Below are 13,579 nucleotides of genomic sequence, written 5' to 3'. Positions count from 1 at the left end.
AAATACAACAAATAATTTAGTTATTTTTGTTGTTAAGACTTAAAAAAAAATTGAATTTGGTTTCTTAATACAATAAGTGTAGATTTGATTTGTAAAAATATAAAAATAAAAAATAATAGTCGAAATCAATTGAAAATAAATAAAATTTTATTCTACAAATATTTTTCCGTATATGTATGTATATGTGAAATTAAATTTAAAATTCAAACACTTATTATCCATTCAAAAGTATTTGTGCGCATATTTTATTTAATAATAAAATGATAAATTCGCATATTTGATTTAAAAATTCAATGAAAAATTCAAACTCTTATTATCCAAACAAAATTAATCACGAATCAAAATTTTCCCAATCTTATCCTCATCTATTCCTATATAATAATAACAATTTAAATTTTTAATATTGAATAGAGAGATTAAACGTTATTAATTGCAAATCATATTTCAGAAATATGTTTCCTTGTATATTTTTATAGTGTAGTTTAAATACGACAATATTTCAGCGAAATATGTTTGAATATTTTAGTTAACAAATATTTCATTATTCTTTGTATGCACAAATTTTAAAATTATGTCTTTTTGCAGACATTAATTTATGTTCTTTCGTTTGAATTAATATTTAATTAATATATAATTTAAATAATTGAAAATGCGAACGATGAATAGTTATTCTAGTTATTAATTCACTTATTTGATTTGTTTTATTAAATGAATTAAATTTCCAATAAATAAATTGGACTTTATGCTGAGTACAGCTCATTTCAAGCATTTGATATGCAGCCCTGGTCAAGTCCGAGACAATTTAGTGAAAATAAATAAATAATAAAGCCGTCAGCGAAGGATACAAATGGAGAGAGGGAGGGAGGTGGGGTGGGATGGAGGTAGAGTTAAGCAACCCTTCCGTAGTGAATAAATCAACAAATTAATCGCAAACAGCAAGTGCAGACCACAGCAAACAGTTGCCACAGCTCAGACTGAGATGATGAGAAGGGGACGCTGATGATGACGATGATGATGATGATGATGAAGAGGCCGAAGCAGAAGCAGCAGAAGATTGCCGGATGAAACGGAAACGGAAACTCACACACAGTTAGCCACATCAAATTAAATGCGGCAAACGGAGATCAAAATGCCATTTTCGAGTGGCTTTAAAATGATTTTGTGGCCGATTTTTTCCGAAAATCGCATTTTTTTCAAAATTTGATTTTAAAATCTTGACGCTGCCATTGAACGGCGACACATTTCCGCTTCCGTTTCAGCTTCAAAACTGCACAACAACAACAACAATAACAGAAAAAAGGATTGGCAAATGGGGTTGGCCGTTAAGAGATGTTTTCTATTTTTTTTTTCTTTGGCTTTACGTTTCATTTAGCAAACGATTTCATTAACTAAAAAGCGCAACGAAACTGAAGGGTGACCTCCCCACTCCCACACCCCACTCTTTACCCTCCACTCTCGTGACCCCCGCGCCAATGTCACATATTGTTCCTGTCGTCGCAGTTATTGTCGTTGTCGTTGTCCTTGTGCCCGAAATCGAGTGGGCGGAGTGTGAGTTTTTTTTCTTTATTTGTTGCCGTTTGCTTCTCGGACTTGACTTGTGTTCGATTTGTGTGACCCTTGTCGATGTATGTTATATTTTTTCGTTTTTTTTTTTTTATCGCCATTGAAGTTTGTTTTTCCGCTTAAAGTATTTTTATTGAATAGCCTTATCGTTTTTTATGGCCACGCCAAGCCACTCGCCCGTGTCCCGTGTCCTGTGTCCTGAGTCTCGAGTCGCAATCTGAGTGCTGTGTCCTGTGTCCTGTGTCCCCCAACATCCTTTGAGCCATCATTGTTGCGGACAGACAGACGGACGGAGTCCTCGTTGTCCATTAATGCTAATCTAAACAAATTTTGTCATTAAAGGCGAATGCTCGCTATTCTTAGTCCATTCTACTTCCATATAAAATATTGTCAATCAATTCAATTACAAGTTGACATCATTGTTAGTTATTGTTGACGTCAATTGTCCGGTCCCGCACTCATTCCACTCCACTCCACTCCACTCCTCATCCACCATCCACTTTCTGGGGACTCCAACTCGCATTGCTGATTTATGTGGCACTTGGTGCCTCGTTACTTCGTTAGTATCTGCTGTCCAGTGTCCAGTGGCCATTGTTCATTGTTTGCCTCGAGCTTTTGTGTTTTGTGCGCTGTCCATCAGCATTGCATAGCATACGAATGTAGTTACATAGTTTATCCCCGGCCAAGTTATCCAAATCATCCAATACAACTTGTCCCACAACACTTAGGGGTATGCTAAGGCTAAATTACAAGTTTACTTAACTGAGTCAACGGATATTTCAAACAACCAAACATTGATAGTATTTATCGCTTACCTAATTATGTATGCATAAATTTAGATAATAACAAAATTATGAAATAAATAACAAAAAAAAAAGAAAGAAAGCAGCTGTGGAGTGTGCAAAACAGATGCCAAAAATATGCCAAACTAATATACCGCAAAATACTAAAAGGAAAAACTAAGTACTATATTTGATATTTTGGTATAGTATCATTCTAAATATACCGTTGAGTGCGAAATATACCATATTTTGCCTACACAAAAGTATTTCTTATATAACTTTTACAATTTGTATCCGATCGCAACCAAATTTTCAGGTCTCATATATTATTTTATATTATATATAACTTTGTGCCTGCCTTATAACTTTGTGCCTGCAGGAAATGTATGTAACAGGCAGAAGAAGCCATCTCCGACCCCATATGTATATACTCATGTCCATCTGTCTGGCTGTCTGTCCGTATGAAACATTGGATCTCAAAGATTCGACGACACTTGTAATGTTTGTACACAGATAATGTGTGTTTTTAGATTTTTTACACACTCCCTTCAGCTGCGTAATTTCAAAGATAGATTTTTGGTATATATAATTATAACTACTGCCATTTTGATTTTATAACTTATTTAAAAAAAATAGTTTTATATGGCCATATAGTCTATTGCAATCGAGATGCTTTGGCTGACAATTCGGCATAATTTTAAATCTTTGGTATATTTTAAATGTAGTATAATATCGTTATACCCAATAAAATATACATAAAAGTATTAAATATGTAGTTGAATTGAAAATACAAATATAAATTGAACATCGATATAGCAAATATAGCAATTGGGTTTATTTTAGTACCTTTCTAGTAAATGAATTTGTAAATTAAAAAAAAAAATCACGCACTATTTTGCTTTTTTCATTAAACATATTAAATTATAAGTTATATTTCATTATTATTATATGTATATTGTATAATTATATTTCTTGTTCAAATTAATGTTAATGCTTAAAAAAATCACATTTTTTTTTAGCGAAATAGATTGTTAGTAAAACAAATGTATAAGTAAATTAATAATTATAAATAAATTGTGAATGTATTCATGTATGCCTTTGCAAAGTGTTGTTGTTTGGTCAATTTACGTTTCAATAGAATCATCTGCTTTCTTTTATGATGTTGTTGTTGTTGTCGTTGTTGTTGCTGTTGTTGAGTGACTGACTCGACCAGGCGGCAAATGTCTACTCGAATTACCAAGCTGAGTGCAGGACACCCTTTTGGCAGGACGAGAACTCCCACTCCTCGAGCGCAATTAGGCAGCACACGTCGAGCTGCCGTGAGTCGCGAACCCTTTTTGTATACGTTGTTGTTGTTGTTGCTTTTGAATGACCAACTTAATGACTTCCGTTTTGCTTTTGTGGTGTGGCGTAGCGAGGGCATGAGATCGGAGTAGGAATCGGGATTGGGATACGAAGTGGGATCTTGGGTTCAGGCTCAGTTAATTGCTGTGCACCTCGACGTCGATGAAGTTGTCTTTATTTACTTTATGCGTGTTTTTTTTATTTATTTACAAATAATAAGAATAATGCAATCGAAATCAAAGGTTAAACAAGAGATCTGTTGGCAGCTTGCAACTGAATTTCGATCCTGACTTCTCAGGTGTTGCAACGCAACGCAACCCTTGCCACACACTTTGTGACGTACGCTAATGGGTTGGCTGCCACTCTTTATTCTTTATTCTTTATTGTTTATTGTTTGTTGATTTGAATTCTGATTTGAGGCGACCCCAAGCGACACGACAAAGTCATATCAATATCGTGGGAAGCACTAAACACACACACACAAACACACAGACAATGACAGAAAGAGAGACTTGCTCGGGGCTCGGCATATTCAAATTAGTCAAACGACACCCGGCTACACAAAAGGGAGAAACACACACACAGAAAGAGATAGCGATACAGTGTGAGAGAGAGAGAAAGGGAGACGCCAACGCGAGGTCATGTGAAAGTGCAAATTTATATTGGTTTAATGGTTTTTTGGCTTTGATTTCTGAGAGACAGCACTTGGACTCACCCAGCTATTCGCACACTCATTCACACACTCACTCACACACTCATTCCTTCTGCGTGCTGCCTTTTATGCAAATCATTGTAATGCAATATTTAAATTGATGTTTGGTGGCTTTTTAATGGCAACAGCAGCGTTTGCCAGACACGCAACTTGCGCCACAAAGTGCTTCTCCAACTCGATGAAAAGGTTTCGCGTTTGCCATTTGCCTTTGACCTTTTTCCCTTCCATTTATTCATTCCCATTCCATTTTTTCGGCATTTTAATTATGATACAAATTACGTTGTGTGCCCAGTTGTCATCGTCTCTCCATTGCTTCGTGTGAATCTTTTACGCTCCTCTGTGAAGACTCAATTTGCTTGTCAATATTCGTGGAAAAATCTTGCGATGGATCAATTTATTATATTTACTTGCTTGAGAGAATTATGTGGCAATGCAATTTAACAAAAAATAAAACTAATAATATATTTGATTTTATTTAAATTTATTCAAAATATATTTTATTTATTTATTAAGTATAAAAATTAATTGATTTACATTTTTAACAATTAAAAAGGTATTGCCAAAAGAAAAAAATATGTTTTATTGTATTAACTAAATTTTGTTTGTTACATGAACTGCGTAGAAGATTTAAATATGATGTGAATATGAAGAACATCTGGAATTAATTTATGGTAGAAAAAGATATGCGATACATCTTAGCTTAAGGACAATATAATATATGCAATATGAACAAGAAAGCCTTTGTTGATCCCATGAAGTATAAACATTTGAATTTAAATTTAAATTTGTTATTGCTGTTAACCTCTTGTTAAATTTCAGAGTAATATAAAATGTGTTTCTAGATTTTCGTTACACTATTTTATAACACATACTGAAGTAAAATACTTTCCATTTGAGTTTAGTTTCAGCTTATGAAAGACTTTGGCTTTTAACATATTCAAATAAAATAAGTGTTCATGAGTATTATATTTTATGGATTTTAAACCTACTTAATGCAATAACATTACCAATAATATTTAATAATAAGTGTAAATATTATGCATTCACAATATTTGACATGTATTTCGAATTCATTTTTGAATAAAATATAAAATAGATTTACATAAAAATATTAATTTCTTGTTTACAATTGACATGCAATTGAAATGTTAATTGAGATATAATAAAAAAATAATAAATAATATATTTTAATCATATATATTTTCTTCTGAATTATAAAAGTGTAAATTGTGCCTACATTAATTACTTGGTTATATTTTAAGTATTTAAAGCTGTAAACTTCAGCTAATTATAAAATGCTTGTGCGAATAAGAATTGTTAATTAAATGTTAAATGTTATTCTGTCGTATATTTTGTTTTTAAATTGTCACATCAATTTGCTAGCAATGAGATTGAGATTGAGATTTACAAAATAAATAAAACTTTTCCCCTCGACAATTCGTTGCTTTTCTATTTGCGAGTGACAAAAGTCAAAAAGCTAATCCTGGCCACAACATGCCAATGGCTAAGTACACAAAGCCATGTTGGAGGGGGACATAAATTGGGTGTTCACAAATAGTCAACATATTGGCCGCATCTTCATAAATAAAGAAGTGTGACCAGCGGTTGGACAGGGCGAGGGTGTCGGAGGCAGGAGGCAGGAGGAAGGGGGCAGGAGGCAAGCTGCACACGTCCGCACACCCAGAAAAGCGTTGCACGTGTTTGGGAAAAAACAACAACATCGATGAGGGGTGGAGAGAGATGGAGGGGTGAGCGAACGCAAAAACAATTGAGTCGACAAGATTACATGCAGGAAATTCAATTTTAAAAGCAGCTGCCACGTGTCCTTTTAGTGCTTGAAATTGTTACAGTTATTGAGCCTGGTCTTTGGTCCTGTTTCTGGTTCATATTGTGTACATCCTAGAGGGGTGTGTGGGTTGTGGTAATGGTAATCGTAATGTTCTTCGTGTGGTGGTTGCTGTTGTTGGCCGCCGAGCTATGAATATGTAATTTTGGCAAGCGCACAAGCGCAACACAACGCAACATCGATGGAAATTGAGCAATAAACGCGGCTGCATTGCGTTACAAATAAACAAAAGCCAACTGGCAACTGGCAACTGGCGGCTGGCAACGCGCCTCAAAGGAAACGGAACCCAAAACAGAGTCCATCAACTGGCCACCAGTTCATCAACCATCAACCATCAACCCACCCATCAATGAACCAATCCAACCAACAACCAACAACAAGCGAACAACCCACGACAACGACAACGACGACGACGGCGTCGACGTGTTAATTTGGCAGAGGGTGGCTTTCGAGTCGAGCGGGAAAAGACAGAGGACAGACGAATGCTGACGTCGACAGCGGAGACGACGACGACGCTGCGGTGGCTAAAAGGGCGTGTGATTGACTTAATTGACTATGAAAATGAGAAATTACATGCAGATAATGACGATGGCCGCGAAATGAACAACAAACAGTGCTGGCAATGGCAACAACTACATACAACTAAAACAACAACGTTGTGAATGAGGCATTATTACATTTTACACTCCCACCGCACCTCCCCCCGTCACCCTCTTCAATTCCCTTTCCCATTCCCATTCCCATTCCCCAACGCCGTTTGTAACAACTGTAAAATGCGCCATCAACTTTGACTTAATTTGATTTGATTTGCAAGCGCCCACAATGCAGTCAATCGCTCAGTCAATCAATCGCTCAGTCAGTCATTTAGTCACTACCCCCAAAAAGTATAGACACACACACACACACACACACACCCACACATATATACATAGATTTCCCAAGCACCTTTCGCTCGCCTCAGCGGGACGCTCTTTTCCGGCGCTTTATTGCAGCACGTTGGCTAATTAGAATGGCGATATTGCGACTTTGTATCTATCACATATAGGCACACACACTCACTCACATACACACACACACATATATATATATACAATGTGTGAGAGTTTTGTCATTAAAATTGCATTTTATTTGCGGACAACGGTCAAGCCAATAACCAAACTAGCTAATTGAGGAAAAGGTCGCCTTTTAATATGTTTTATAGCTTCAAAGGGCAGATGCCTCGATGTTGATGCTGTTCTTTGATACCGATATTTTCCCACAGCCAACTTCATTTTATAAAACTGATTTTAATACCATTTTTAGTATTTAAATAACTAGAATTAAGTATTTTATACAACTGATTTTCATACTAATATTATTAGCATTTTTGTATACTACAGATTTATATATTATTATTTTAGTATATGTTCTATATACTAGTATTTAGTATTTTATACAATTATTATTAAATTTTTGTATTTAGTTTTTATGTAATTTTTTATTAATTCATTTACCTTTTTTTTTATTATTTCATATTTTGAAAAGAAAACTGTATTTTTTACGAAAGTTTGAAGTAATATCAAGCATTTAAGTAAATTAACTTTCTGCAATTAAAAAATATTTTTAAATATAAAAATCGCATTTTAATATGACATTACAATAAAAGGAAGTAATAGGGATAATAAATATTACTATTATTTTGTTGAGAAATAAGACAGAGCGACTAAGGCCTTTCAGCCTGTGATAATAATAATAATTATGTTATAGAGTAAGTCTTATACAATTTTATTAACTTACATGCTTTAAGTAACATTTTAGAATCATAGCATTGCAAATTTATAATATTTATATACTATAAAAAATCAATTTATAACAAATACTTTTACGTTCCATAATATCACTTTGCCTTAACCAAATCATGGCAAAGATTTTTATTCAACTGATAAATAAAAAATTAGTATAAAGGTACAATAAGCCAAAATGTATTGTATCAAAGATAAATATGTGGTTTTAAGCTAAGCTTTAATATTCTATATAATGTGGTGCAGATATTTATTGAATGGAATTAAATTATTAAATTACTCACAAAAAAAAATAGAAAAGGGAATACAGAAAAGTTGCTAAAGCAGTCAAGCTAAATAAACTGAAATTATAAAATACAAAAATGTATAAATTAAATATTTTAGACACTTGAGCAGCTTTAACGTTAAATATAAAAATATTATGTGGTGCAACTTTGAATTAAATATTAAATTCTTATAATTAGCGAAATAAGTAAACAAAAATTGTCTATGTTATTATGCAAATGAATTTCATATACATATATGAGAAAAGATTACAAATTGAATTATAAATTAAGAAGAATGCTATTTATAGAATTTATTAATGTAAATGGATAAATACTTGCGCTTGTTAGCGCGATCGATGAAATGTATTGGTGGAATTGGCTAGACCAATGATGTGTGAGCTCGCTGGGTCTTATCTCAAAGTCGCAGCCCCATTTGTGGACAAGCAAATCAGCATGGTTGGTATAACATACATACATATAGTATAATATTATTTTCAATTGCAAAATCACACAGAGTGAAATTAAATTGTTGACGCCCACTTGGCAATTGCCTGCTCACTCATTGTGCACTGCCAATTAAATGTCATTTGCGTTTTACACGCTATACTATACAAAATATATATGTACATATATGTGTATGAATGTGATGGAAAAATGGTATTTAGTATGGCACTTATAAGGTGCATATTCTAGACATAGACTTGAAGCATTCGGGGAGCGCCGTTTCAAGTGGCTGCAGAGTCGCGTTTGCTTGTGGTTAAATCAAAAACGCAATTATCTTTGGCCTACAAATACAACAACAAGAACAGCGAGCTATATTATTAAGTACTACTATATGGTATAACAAAAAAAAAAGAAAAAATAGAAGAGAAGCGGGGTGAAACTCGTGCACTTATCGATTATTTTATTAATTGTAATCTCATTTATTTGCTTTGCTGCCTTTACTTGGCCTGTTTAATTTCTACATTTCTGTTCACTGATTTACGTTTATTTTCTGATAAATTTATTTATTCAATTGTCACACAAACATACACACATACATATTCGTATAGCGCTAATCAATTTTTCATTACAAACTGACCACATACGAGTATTCGAATCAAAGTCGTTGTTGTCGCTGACGTTGACTGGCACAGTCTGCCAGCCGCAGTCAGCTTTATCAATGCCAAATTTGAAACGCAGGAGCTGCAACAACTACAGCAACAACAGCAACAACAACATTCAATTTATCGACTGAAATCGCTGCTGATTAAGCGTTGTAAGTGTCGATCGATTGACATGCTACACGTACTCCTTGAACAGCATTTTTGTTGTTGTTATTCTGTTGTTGTTCTCAGCGTTTCTTCTTGTTCTTGGGCTTGTTGACAAGTGCTCACAGTTTAACCTGGAGTGCTGTTCTGTAGTTGTTGTTGTTGTTGTTGTTGTTGTCATCATTATTATTGTTGTTATTGCCCATCCGCTTACCTCACCTTGTTCTCATTACCCAATTACAAGTCGCCAATAAATACACGTTGAAAATACTTCAGTTAAACCCATTACAAACATACTTAATTAAAAAAAAAAAACAGAAAAATAATCCCAAAGAATCTTGTTGGTTAAATAAAGTAGATCAGAATATTCAAGGCACTCGCTTCGTTGATCCGAGAATAGAAACCTTAGTCAAACTGACTCCATATGTTGCGGAATGTTTCATACGACCTGTTGAACGACTTTTAGTGGGAATTTTCCACTAAAAATATTTCATACGCCCAGTTGAACCAATCTTAGTGGGAATTTTTTAATAATAATAGCGATCGGTGGATCACAAATTGTATTTTGAATACAGCTTTGCCGAGCTGCAAGGAATTCACAGAGTAAGCTGCAGGTAATCAGTTGGTAATGAGGAGCGTAAAAAACGTGACAGCCAAAATTTTTGACTTAAGTCTGTCATTAGTTGTGTGTGTGTTTGACTAGGCGGCGGACAGAGATATTAGAGTGGGCGGATGAGGTAAGTGGGCGTGGTTATTCAGCAGAGCTTTACAAAGAATTCAGAGCTTGCTTAAGGTACCTTTGTTCAACTGTTGATCAACAGTTGTGACTGATACTAAACAGTTAAGCAGAACTGAAAGACATTGCAATGCATTGCCAGAGGAAGTTGCTGCCAGTTGATTAAAGTATGTGATTGAAAAAGTCAATGCCAAAATTTTTGACTTAAGTCTGTCATAAGTTGTGTGTGTGTTTGACTAGGCCGCGGACCGAGATAATAGTGAAGGTTAATGTCTTAAGTGGGCGTGGTCAGGTGGAAGGGCTTCATAAAGATTGCCAAGCTTGCTTTTGGCTTCTTTTGATCAACTGTCACTCAACAGTTGCCACTATTGCCAACCAGTTGTGCAGAAATACAAAGCATTACATATCTGGTTATTGATTTGAGGATGAAAAAAGTCATTGCCAAAAATTTGTATGTATGTCGGTCATATTGTGTGTGTGTGTTTGACTAGGCGTCGGACCGAGATATTAGTGAAGGCGGACTGCCTTAGTGGGCATGGTCAGACAGGCGAGCTTCACTCATATTGACGAGCGCTTGTTTAGTGTACTTTTGATCAACTGTTGATCAACAGTTGTGACTATTATTAAGCAGTTGTGTAGAACTGGATGATATTGCAATGCATTCTTAGTGGAAGCTGGTGGCAGTTGATTTAAGCATGTGCCCAAAAAAGTCATTGCCAAAAATTTGTATGTATGTCGGTCATATTGTGTGTGTGTGTTTGACTAGGCGGCGGACCGAGATAATAGTGAAGGCGGACGTGCAAAGTAGGCGTGGTCAGGCAGTAGAGCTTAACAAAGATTGTCAAGCTTGCTTTTGAGTACTTTTGCCCAACTGTTACTCAACAGTTCTGCAGAATCTGACCGCATTGCAGGAAATCCCTTCGTCGTGTGTGAAAATGGCTTGCCAAATATTTTGGTTTTTGTGTCCCAAATGCATGTGCGTATGTTTGACTAGGCAGCGGACTGAGATATTAGAGTGGGCGGATGAGCTAAGTGGGCGTGGTCGCGCGGTAGGGCTTCACAAAGATTTCTTAGCTTCTTAAGGATTTTATGTGCAGCATCATAGTTTTATTAATATTCATAAGTCAATATGTAACTAGAATTGTTGTAGAACTTATCCAACTTTAACAATACGTTCATTTCTATTCTGCACACACCGATCGATAACCAAATGATAATAATCAGTTGATTCTCTGTCAAGGCCTTGCAGATCTGCATATTTCAATCTTGATTGAATCACTGACTTAGATATTTATAAAGAGAATATTATGTTTATCAAAATTACATCATGCTATTCTGTGGCGTATGCTCAAATTCCAACTAAAGTCGGATCTCCCAAAGACCAAAGTTCATATTCAGTCCCAAGCTTTGAAGCAGTATAGATAACAAACAAAAAGAGAGTCTAATAAATATTAACATATATCTTTGATAGTTTTATTGCCGAAAGTAATTTGGTTTGTCACAAGAAAAGAACTTAATTGAAAGAAAAACAAAACGATTATAAAGTCAATTTAATAATTTATTCAAATACAAAATGAGATAAAAAGAAACATTTTGGGAAAGGGTAAAACCAAAAAATGGAAATAGTTTCTACATATATTTGTTTTCAATTTAGTTCACCAAATACAAATTGAGAATAATACAAACTCATTGAAGGGAAAACCCAAAAACGTTTATAAAGATAAATATATTAATTTTTCATAATAATTTTAATAATGTGATTTCTAGTTTTTGATATGATTTCTTCCCGTTGTCTTTCCCTTTTGTAATAATTTCAATTTTAGCTGATTCTACGTAGAACATATATTAATAGATACTTTTTAAAAACTAGATCTTATGTTGTTTGAAAAATAAATTTATATTCAATCACAAGGAATTCTATTCGTTATTACAATAAAAATAAATATCGAAATAAAAATAAGTTAATAGCCTTTCGAATGCATCTTTTACTTATATATTTCCCACAATTTTTGAATATTCTTTGCCATACTTCAATCTGATGCAATGTGTTTAAACTTCGCGTAACTACAGAAGATTAGCTTTGAATGTGGTTCCCTGATATCTTCCATAATTATTGAATACTTTTTACAATTCCCTAGCACCTGACAACACACAAACACACACACCCTTTACATATGTGTATGTGTGCAGTCAATTCAATTAACTACGTCAAGAAATGAAGTTATTAATGATTTTGATAGATTTTATAGCTGGGCTTCTTCCGCAACGGCAACCACAACCACAACCGCAACCGCAACCGCCCGCCGCATCCATCAAGTGCTGCCCCGAACTGAATGTGAGTGCGGTGGCTGTCGCAAATAATGATAAGCTGGCACGTTTGTCGTTGACATGACGTCCACGCATGCTGACCACAATGTGGTACAAATATATACATATATATATATATGTATATACTCGTATATCGATGTACTCTGCGATCGGTTGGCCAAGTTGTCCGGCATTGTGAGACATATCGTATCGCTGATACGGCCCTGTCCCTGTCCGGACCCGGACCCGGACCCACTGCTACACATACATACATCCAAACACACGTAAACAAAGGCAATCAGGTGCACCTCCGCATGGGAGCACTGCGAGACCTAAAGCTTATCTCGAAAAGGCAAAAAAAAAAAAGACTGAAAAAGAAAAATTAAAAATAATAACAAAAAGTTTATTATTGTGTTAAACTGCTTGGCTGCTAGGCCATTATCAGTCTTGAGCAGTTATTACGTCTAATCTAGATCTTTTCAAACGACAACCAACCAAGAAAAAAAAATATAAAAAAAACAAAATGTACTCAAACTTTGTGAATGGCCCGGTTTAATCAACATCCTGCCTGATTATTTCTAGTACTATATGCAAATAAAGTTAATGACCATTGCCACAAATTTATAAGGCAATTACAATTGAAGGCATTTTTATAGTATACTCGTACTTCGTTCGTTACTCGGAACTGCTGCCACACTATAAATATTGAACGCTTTATTTTTGTTGTTTTTTTTTTGAAAAATTTTGTGCAATTATTTTGGCAGGCAACACTATCAATGATCGCCATATATATTCCAATCATCATCTGGCTTATTTATAATTATATTGATTTTTCGCTATATTTTTGCATTTTCATTTAAAGCTTGCGCTGACAAATCGAAAAGCAACCACAGAAAGCGAGCGAGAGTGAGAGAAAAGAAATCATAAAAGTATATATATATATATATACTAATATTTATGGGACTACAGTAATCGTTGATTTTATTGGCATT

The sequence above is a fragment of the Drosophila sulfurigaster genome, chromosome X, assembly GCF_023558435.1.
Source record: "Drosophila sulfurigaster albostrigata strain 15112-1811.04 chromosome X, ASM2355843v2, whole genome shotgun sequence".
Classification (NCBI taxonomy): Eukaryota; Metazoa; Arthropoda; class Insecta; order Diptera; family Drosophilidae; genus Drosophila; species Drosophila sulfurigaster.
This window is presented reverse-complemented; position numbering follows the sequence as displayed.